The following is an 8,738-nucleotide window of genomic DNA, read 5'->3' as shown; positions in this document are numbered from 1 at the left end:
CATTTGAACTATTGTTGTACTAGGAATATTTGTATTTCATTTATGGATGGATGAATTGTGCAACTTTTTTATAATTATTTTGAGTGTTATTGACTTAAGAAAAAGAAAAGCGGCAAACATTTATGGGACAGGGTTGGATGCCCGGCATCCATATCTATGTTTGTGGATGGTTCCACACCAGTACGCGGACAAATATGATGTCTGTTTTCCATGTCGACGTTGGAGATGCCCTAAGAAAACTGCCTATAAGATCAAATGATCAAGTAATGTAGAAAATAATTTTAAAGATTCTAACCCTTAAAACATGCTACGAAAATTCGTTTTACTCAAAGGAGCTATGAAATATCTAAAAATCTCTTAAGTACACTAGTACAACTGCGAGCGCAAAGCCCTCCTGCTCATAAAAAAGTAACCCTCTCATGCCATCATGTGTGGTCGGTGACGCCTACGTACCGGCCCCCAAGCGTGTCTCTCCCTGTCTCGCCGGCCTCCGTGCTCTCCCAACATTTCTACAAATAGAAGCACAGACTGGCTGATCGAAGAACCCCAAAGCACCGTCCAAGAAACGCAGAGAGCAAGAAACCCATAAACCCCAACGCGCTTACGCCCTTCCCTGTAGACCGCCCCGGCCCAAGCACGTCTTTTCACTCTCTCGCCGGCATCTAATCCATCCCCTCCACCATCTAAATATAGCATTGCGTGCTGATCGGTGAACACCCCAACTCGCCCTCCAAGAAATCCCTAGAAGCAAGAAAGCAACGCAACCTAAAACCCCAATGCGCTTTGGACCTCGCCGCGCCGATGCCCATCCCCTCCCGACCGCCCTGTCCCAATGGAGTCACCGTCGGCGGGCACCGTGTGACCCGCCTACCCGGCATGCCCGGGGTGCCCTACCCAGCAGCCTGTCCCACCTGCCCGTCCGTGAGCGGAGGCGGCAACGACAGCTGTGGGATCCCTGCTACGATCTCCGGTGGAGGCGGCGCCACCCTCGCGTTGGTCGTTGTCCAGATCCATAAGTGTGTCTACGACAAGAAGCCAGCAGCAACACTGGAAGTCGCGACTCCTCCACCAGCTCCTCTTCCGGCGCGTCACTCCTCCTCTCGCTCTGCCTCCGGCGGCGGCGACTCTAGTGTTGCATCAGAATTCGCACGACCGGGCCATCGCTCCTCCTCTGGCGGCTTCAGCACTGCATCAGTACGTGCCCCGCCAGCAGTGGCAGAGCTTGATGAAGATTGTTGAGGGGGCAAAGAAAATAAATTATGCGTGAACTCTGAGAAATCTTTGATATTCAAGCCTTTAAGAGTTTTCCTAGAATGTGTGTGTGTGGGTGGGGGGGGGGGTGGGGGGGGGGGGGGTGTGGCCTTGGCCCCATGAAGCTCCGCCACTGCCCACTAGGCCGTCGAGGTGTACCCGCAGCCGCTGCAGGGCTTCTACTCATTGCCCCCCTGCAGGCACCTGTCACGTACGAGGTGGATCCGGAGGATGCGGAGGTTGCGGCGTCGTCTTCAGTCTGCAACATCATGTGACTTGCTTCTCCAAGTACAGACCGCCTCGACTACTACTACGCCTACGTATCGATCTGCATGCAGCGTCCTCCTCCTCCTCCTACAGTACTGGTATTGTGTCAGCTCTACGTATGCAAAAAAAACTCTACGTATGTACTCCCTCCGTTTTTATTTACAATGCATATTAGATTTGACTGAAGTCAAACCTCGTAAAGTTTGACTAATTTTATAAAAAATAATATAAACATTTACCATAACAAATCTATATTATATGAAAGTACATTCAATAATGAATCAAATGGTATTGATTTGTTACTGTATATGTTAATATTTTTGTCTATAAACTTTGTCAAAGTTTGACTTTGACCAAAGCTAATATGCGGAGTCAATAAAAACGGAAGGAGTACGTATATATTTTTTGAAACAAAGAAGGTGGCTGACTGCCGACCTTATATTTCAAAACAGGCTATAATTGCCTGTTGCGTCATCGATCGCCCTCCGCTTTGACTTTCGCACTCATCTGATGTATATACATGCATATTTTGTGTTTAATCATGCTAGCTGCCTAATTAAAAAGACTACATGCGTATTGTAAACAATGTAAAGACATATATAAATAATGTAAATTATATATATATATATATATATATATATATATATATATAATCTTACGATCATTTCATAAATAAATTACATTTGAAATACAAATAGTTACACCCTCCGTCCCAAAATAAATGTCTCAACTTTGTACTAACTCTAGTATAAATTTATACTAAGGTTGAGACACTTATTTTGGGACGAAAGGAGTACATTCATATTCATTCACTGCATAAAATTTGACATAAGAAAAAAATATAGGTCATAAGACCAGAAAAATTACATTTTATGTACATTTTACACTATGTTTTTACATTACTAATTTTACGAAACATAGAATATTTTTTACGGCGATTATATATTTTCTTGCGTTCTCTTTTTATGTCTGAAATAAGACAAAATTTACGGAACGTAAAATTACGACGCATTAACGTTAAAATAGAGGGGGTGAAGAATAACTATTCCTCACCCAGGGTGATGAATAGTCAATCCCTATATATATATATATATATGAAAATCCATCCTATCACCCGGTGGTAGTTACCCCACATATCTCATATACTATCATGTGATACTATATATATTATTTTATTATTTTAAATATGTTCATATACTATATCTAAGATATTTCAAAGCAAGTTAAATGAAAAAATTGCATATGAGCCCATAGTTTTTGTTATATTTGTGAAATATGTATATATTTATACGTAAAAAAGAGCATACTCAAAACATGGTACATACTACCTAAAAAATAGTATATATACTACCTAATCATTGTTATATACTACATACTACACGTACATACTCTCGGTTTCGATAGATACTTACCACTGCTTATTGCTTATAGGAAACATTTGTCATATATATATATAGGGTGGTAGTTACCACCACTTGTTATTCCTATAAGCAGTGATAGTTACCACCACTTGTTATATATATATAGGATGGGTCTATTATGATAACACCCTTTAAGAGTCTTATTCTGGTAACACCTCCCCTTATTCTACTAACACCTCGAAAACGAACAAAAGCCAACCACTCCCCAGCCGGCGCATCCCCACCCCACCTCCCGCACGGCACCTACCCCCTCCTGCCCCGATCCAAACCCCCACCTCCCTCCACCTTCTACCACCGCCGCTGCTAGACCACCGGTCTCCGTCTCGCTGCCCCGCCCCTGTCCACCTTCTGCCGCCGCCAGAGCACCGCCGTAGGTTGCCACCCGCCGCGCCACTCCATCTCCTTCTACCGTCGCCCCTGCCACACCGCCCCTCCCATGCATCGCTTTGCCCAACCCAGTTCCCTAGTGTGCCACTACTCCTCCCCGCAACCACCTGCTTGTCCTCTTCGGCGCAGCCCAAGCGATCCTGGCGGCCCTCCGAGGACTGGCCGTTCCTCTATGGGCCAGATCCGGCGAGATTTTACCAATCCCGCACCTCCTCGAGCCAGATCCGGTGAGATCCATCGGCTCTTTCCTCTCCGACGACGGCCCAAAATCCACGGCCCTAGAGCTGCCTCGGGGTCCTCCTCTCCGTCCACGGCCAGACGCAGGCCAGCCTCGTCGTCTCCTACCTCCGCCGGGAACGGGATCCCCGCTCACGTGCCCCCCAGCTTCTCTTCCGGCCAGGACAAACGGCCTCGATGCAGCTCTTCGGTGGGTGAAGTGCGGTCCACGACGAGCGCCAATGCAGTGCGGTGCTCTCCAATTCTTCAGATTTGTTTTGGGCAATTCAGTTTGGAGCTTCGCGTCCGCCCCACAGCCTCGGTGGTCTCCCACCTCCCTACTTCCATCCTCGGCGGCCGACCCACAACTGAGGACGCACGGTTCCAGCCACCTGCCCCTCCCCACGCCGATGCGCTGGACGACAACAGCACAACAGCACCGGAGGTGAGCGCCCTCCTCTCTCTCCTTTCCTTCTTCCTCCTCATCTCTCCCTCACATCTCGCTTGTGCCCCGCAGGTGGCGACATGGCCATCTCAATCTTGTCCTTGCGCCACACCATGGACCCCGTTCGATAGCGACCTCCCCGACGACCAAGTGTTGCAGCCCACTTTTTTCTTTTTGCAATTCGCATGTTAAAGTTTCTTTTTGCAGTGCGTGTGTGTTGTTCGGTGTGAGCTCGAACGAAGACACAGATCAGTCCACTCTGTTCTCTAATGCAGAAAAAGGAGGAAAAACCAATTATAAAAAAAGAAACGCAAGACTCGCTCTCCTGCATGCAGTTCGTTTAGAGTTTGATTGATGTCCTGTATTGTGGGTCATGGAGTTCGATTGGGGCTCACCTAGTAAAGTTCATAAAAAAATGTCCATCGAGATTTGCAGTGTAGTGCATAGTATAGAGGAGTTTATGTTGTAAAAACTTCTACAAAGCATGATGTAGTTTCTCTGTTAAAAACCCCTTGGTGGTTATGACAAAGAAAGCATGCAGTTTGTTTCGAATTGGGTCGCGGCTCACATCCTCCGATGCAAAAATCGAATTGCACTTGTTCCTGCATGGCGTCGTGTGTTCAATTTTTTTTTGCATCGGCACTTGCAATGCATTTTGCTGTCGCGTGCGGTTCACTACACCTGGCCTCGCTATTGAGATGAAATTATAAAGAGAAAATGCTAGCAAAAAAATGAACAAGATGCGCAGCTGACTGTACATAATTGTGCAGCTCGCTGGACCCTATTTGAATTGAAGTTCTAAAAAAAGTGCAGCCCCTTAGTGGTTCACCTTGTAGAAAAAGGAAAAAAATCCCCACGGGAGGTTCACTTCTTTCTTGAATGCAATTTGCTTTGTTTGTGGGACGACTGGAAAAAGTAGATCACTCCAATTTGTGTAGCAACTCATTACCCCTATGTATGAAGTGCAATTTGTTTCGTGTGTTCAGTTGATTACATCAACACATGCAGTGCGTTAGGTCCTTGGATGTGGTTCACTTTTGAGAGTGATGCTGTTCACTTGCACAAAGTGTGGAAGTGTGAAAAAATTAGCGAAACAAAAAATAGTAATGCGATTCACTTCCATATACCTCGAGGTTCATTTGCACTCGCCTCTGTGGTCCACTCTTGTTCATAAAAAATGTTAAAAAAACAAAAACTCGTTCGAGAAAATTTACGTCCAACAAAAAAAAAATCATGAAGTTCGTTTGACTGTCTGATGCAGTGCGGTTTCCGTCCGAAGCAGTGCGTTTTTCTGTCGTTCATAAAAAATGACAATAAAAACTCACAAAAGCTCATCTGAGAAAATTTACGCCCGACAAGAAAATCATGAAGTTCACTTGACTCTCTGATGCAGTGCGGTTTTCCGTCCGAAGCAGTGCATTCTTCTGTATTTCATAAAAAAATGACAACAAAAACTCACAAAAAGCTCATCTAAGAAAATTTACGTCCGACAAGACAAATCATGAAGTTCGCTTGACTGTCTGATGCAATGCGGTTTTCTGTCCGAAACAGTGCGTTCTTCTGTCTGATGAACTACACACGAAGATTTGGGTGTCGCGAAAAACAGTGTTCGCGTTTTGATAATTTTAAAACAGCTCTTCAACCGTAAGGAATTAGAGAGAGCAATCTACATAAAAAAGTTGCGTCTCGTCGATATCTTTCCAACGACGTATCATTTGAATCATTTCGGTCAGCGGTTTGTGAAAATTTCACGAAAAACGGCCGCTGCCACTCATCGTCAGCCACACCATTTTCAAAATTAACTAAAAAACTTTAAGGAACCTCAAAAACATTTCTACATATTAAAGTTGCGCCTTGTCCATATCTTTCCAACGACGTATTACACGCCTCGTTTCGACAAACGGTTCAAAAACTAGAGCGAAAACAGTATCGAAAATTGCAAAAATTTCAAAAAAACGTAATTCCGCGATTTAGTAAATTTGAAACTGCTCTTAAACCGTAACTAAATAGAAAAAATAATACATATGAAAAAGATGCGCCTCGACGATATCTTTTCAACGGCGTATCATTTGCTATATTCCGATGATCGGTTTAGAAAAAAAATCATGAAAATACACTCGCGGCCACTTGTCATCAGCTGCACCGTTTTTGAAACTGCTGTTAAACCGCGAGGAATCTCAAAAAGTGTTCAACATGGCGAAGTTGCGGCTAATCTATAGTTTTCCAACGGTATATTATACGCCTTGTTCCGATAAACGGTTAAAAACTAGAGGGAAAACAGTATCGGAAAAACACTGCGTATGGTTTTTTCCGACATGAAGTTCACTAGTCTGTATTGCAGTGCTTTTGTTATAGAAAGTGCAGTGCTCTCGCGTTGAGCTTACAGTGCGGAAGTGTTATCAGAATAATTATTCTGCTAATATTAGCAGAATAGACACACACACATATATATATATATATGTGTGTGTATTTAAAATAGCATTTTTTTGTCTTTTTAGTTTTTTGTGATAAATTTCAATATATTCATCTTCAATCATGGCAGTACAAAGAACAACAGATGTAAAAAAAATTACAACCATGTCCGCCGATCACCTAGCAACGACTACAAGCACTAGAGTGAGCCGAAGGCACGCCGCCGTCATCGCCCCTCCTTTACGTGAGCTGGGCAAACTTTTCTTGTAGTAGACAGTCGGGAAGTCCTCGTGCTAAGGTCCCATGTAACATCCCAATTTTTAATTTGGATGTTATACATAGGTCGTCATAAGCATATCATATTTTATTTGCATTTTGGTTGTGATCCTAGAAATCCTAAGCAACTCAAGGACCCACGGAGAGAGTTGGGGATTTCATTTATTTTCATATTTGAATTTTTCTCAAATTTGAAAAGACGATAATTTTGATTTAAATAATTTTTCTCTCCGAAATATTTCTGATATTAAAATAAATGAGTGGAGATAAAATGACTTCTCCAAAACAAGAGGGGAATATTGGAGGAAAAACATTCAAATCAAATAAATATTTTATTTGGTATTTTCTTGCTATTTATTTGAAAAAATATGCATTTTTTAAAATTGCATTTTAGGCCAGAAAAATGTTCACCTTGTTCTACATATTTTATTTAGACGGCGAAAATTGTTTTTTTTTCATTTTTTATATTTTATTAGGATTTTTGTTTTTCGGTGAAATTTATTTAAAAAAATGTTCCCGCCCGACTGGGCCGAATGCCCAGCCGAGCAGGCCGGCCCGCTCGCGCCACCGTCTCCCCGCGCCGCGTCGCCGTGCCGCCGGCGGACTCCAACAGGAGTCCGGCTCGGACTCCTGTCGCCGCCGCCCCTTGCCCAAGTCGCCCCCCGAGGCTTTAGAAGCCGGACCCCCGGCCCCTCTCCCACATTGCCAGTCGCCGCCGCCGCCCAGAGCAGCAGCAGCCCCGCGCCGCCGCCGCCGCGCCGTCACCCCACCCAGCCGACGCCGCCCCGCCCCGCCACAGCCCCGCCGGAGCCGCCGCTCGCCGCCGTTGACCCGCCGCCCGCGAACCGGTAAAAACCGCCGTCGCTAGTTTTTTTCTTCTGGTTTTCGTTGGATCGGTTCGATTCGGTTTTTTTCGGTTTCGCTGTTTAGCGGACGTTCGCCCGAACGCCTCTGTTCGCGAATGCGTTCGTTCGTTTGTCTCTGATAACGAACGTTTGTTCGTTAGTCTTTTTCCTTTTATTTTATTTTCGGCTAGGGACCTATGCGCGATTATTTTTATCGCAGATTTGCCCCTAATCTTCAAACGCCCGCAACTTTTAGCTCGTTTATCCAAATCCAGTGAAACCAACGCCAAAATCTTCGTCTCGAACCCCTCTTTCTAGTTAACCAACTTGAACATGATTTTGACAATTTAAAATTAGGTTTCAAGCAGATTTGATTTCGAATTTTTTTGATCGTAGTTTGAGTTTCGTAGCTCCGATTTGATTGATTCTTTTTGCAAATCGAAGCTCTTCAGTTGAACTTTCAGTTGGGATCTTTTTATTTGAGTTTTACCCTTGCATCTATGCTTGAGTGCTTATGTATGCTATTGGTTGTTTGCGATAGAATTTCCGGAGTGCGAAGCGTGCTACTACGAGTCTCTAGGGTTTGCAGATCGTCAGCAAGGCAAGTAATACTTTGATCATATCCCTTTATTACCCAGTTTTTATGCATTAGTTTCAACCCTCAAACATTGCATGAGTAGGATTGATAACATGTGGGTATTGGGAAGTAGATGATGAGGTAGTACCTATTGCCCTTTATTTCAAACCTTGGGAGTTACTTCTACGTTATGCTTATACTGCTATGCTATGCTCGTAGACGTGGTTTGGTTGAGTGATTCATGACAGATGTGAGATCATTATGAACTAAGGGTTTATTTAAGGTGGCTACTTTAACACACATCTAGGTGGATTGTTTGTGGGCACCTGGGGAATCCAGTGTTGTCCCCGGGGAATCCGTGTGATCATCCTATGGTTCGCCACCCAGGCTCAAAGGGATCATAAGATTATTCATGCTAGAAACTTCCGTGTGCAGCCACAAGCCATTATGGGATCTGGCATAGTTGAGTATGTTGTGTGACCTCTTTCAGTGGTAAACTAGCAGATGTAGGGCATGTAGGTGGTACGGTTTACCCGTCGAAAGAGTTAATGCTTCTGAAAGACTGTCTCGGTCATCCGTTTCTCAAACACCATGTAGTGCGAGAAAACCAACAGAGGAGGTCGAGTATTGTGGGAAAAAGT

At 44.3% G+C, this 8,738-nt stretch overlaps 1 long non-coding RNA gene across 1 annotated transcript; it reads left to right on the top strand.

Annotated features, from left to right (window-relative positions):
- The first annotated feature begins 3,174 nt into the window (after window positions 1-3,174).
- On the top strand, window positions 3,175-4,590 carry LOC123168665 (uncharacterized). The gene is made up of 2 exons (XR_006484467.1): window positions 3,175-3,987; window positions 4,060-4,590. It is a non-coding gene; the product is annotated as an uncharacterized lncRNA (long non-coding RNA).
- The last annotated feature ends 4,148 nt before the right edge of the window (window positions 4,591-8,738 follow it).

The sequence above is a fragment of the Triticum aestivum genome, chromosome 7D, assembly GCF_018294505.1.
Source record: "Triticum aestivum cultivar Chinese Spring chromosome 7D, IWGSC CS RefSeq v2.1, whole genome shotgun sequence".
Lineage (NCBI taxonomy): Eukaryota > Viridiplantae > Streptophyta > Magnoliopsida > Poales > Poaceae > Triticum > Triticum aestivum.
Note: the sequence above shows the minus strand (reverse complement) of the source record. Positions and strands in the feature narration are given on the sequence as shown.